The 1,495-nt window shown below is 34.6% G+C and overlaps 1 long non-coding RNA gene across 1 annotated transcript in view; it reads left to right on the top strand.

The window, feature by feature from the left end:
• The window catches only part of LOC108950594, a 3,184-nt gene extending 2,488 nt beyond the window's left edge, over positions 1-696 (top strand). Inside the window, exon 4 of the long non-coding RNA XR_001975284.2 lies at positions 492-696. This is a non-coding gene — a long non-coding RNA (uncharacterized LOC108950594). The remainder of the gene's footprint in view (positions 1-491) is intronic.
• The last annotated feature ends 799 nt before the right edge of the window (positions 697-1,495 follow it).

A 1,495-nucleotide genomic window follows, 5' to 3' on the forward strand; every position in this document is an offset into this window, starting at 1 on the left:
TACGTATATTTATCTTTCCCTAGCCTACTGTATATTAATTTTTGACACTAGTGAAGAATCCTCCGGTACATAGTATAATTGGCCGGTGGAAAGTGTTAGAGGTTGGTGGTTACTGGTTAGGGGGTTAGTGGTTGAATGAATGTAACTTACTTTATCCTCGCGTGGCCGGAAAACGACAGTCGTTATCACATGGGTTTAACACCTCGTGCCAGCTTACGAGTTACCATGTATGTTACTTTGTGGGTGATTATTATTTTTTTATGTATGGCTGATAACTTAGACAACCCACTAGTGACCACTGGGTTGGAGCAATTTCCGTTAAGTGTCTTGCCCAAGGACACATACGCCCACAATGGTAGCAACGTCGAGCCTTGAACCAATTACCTCTGAGTTTTGGGGCCTACATTCAGGCACGCTAACCACTATACCACGTAGGTATCACCCATCAAAAAATTTTAAACCTAAACCTTAACCCAAAATTTGAATTTCAGAATTTTGGAGCTGGAACAATACTTAAAAGGCCTTGTGTATCTGATAGACTTGAAGTCGGTTATGCTTTTTCAAGTGTTCTCAATTCTGTTGTCAAAAAGGAATGCCCATTACCATCTGTCAATCAATTTAAAACACAAATTCTGTCAATCTTCAACAAGACAGAAAATGATTCTTTTTCTGAGTCAGGTAATTTGATTTCATGTTATAATATTACAAATAACTTTATTTGTCTCTTCGATTAGGGTAGCGAAAATTTAGAAATACGAAAAGACAGGATATAGCGACAAAACAACAGTTGTTAAAACACGCTTACAGTTAAAAACACATTTGCGTTTAATTGGAAGAAAATAAGCGGGTCGCTACACTTATACTAGTTTAAAATATGACTCCATAAACTCATATTAAAGGCAGGGTTGTATTTGATTTGTTGACTTTACATTAAGTAAGCCACTTAAAGCAAAAAAGAATAAATGAATGAATGAAATTTATTTTGTCTCTTTGGTCACGATAACGAAGAACAAGCGAGTTTACAAAAGCGAAAAGACGGGTAGTAACAGTAAAACAACAGTTGTTTTAAAACACGCTTATTGATAAAAAAAAAATGTTTTGAATAAAAGCCGTAACCGTTACACCCTACAGGTGTTAAAAACTTATATTTTTAGATGAAATGCCTTTTTAAACAGTGATTTCATTACATCACATATGCTGCATAAAATATTAGCACCGTTATAAGGCATAATACAGACTGTTGAATCTTGCTTAATTGAAAGGCATTAATTAACACATTAGCTATTAGGCTAATGTTTATTAATTGCTTTTTTAAACTGATGTCAGTCTATGTTAAATAATATACAGAACAAATTGTAAATAGATTGTAAAGCAATGGCGGACACACAGTGTGATTGCCTATTACTGATTGGGTACAGTCATTCCCCCCCAAAAACAAAATTTGGAATTAATTTGTCAAATTTGATTACTAAAGACACCCCCTAAAAAAATTACC

This window comes from Ciona intestinalis, unplaced genomic scaffold (genome assembly GCF_000224145.3).
Source record: "Ciona intestinalis unplaced genomic scaffold, KH HT000333.1, whole genome shotgun sequence".
Taxonomy (NCBI): Eukaryota; Metazoa; Chordata; class Ascidiacea; order Phlebobranchia; family Cionidae; genus Ciona; species Ciona intestinalis.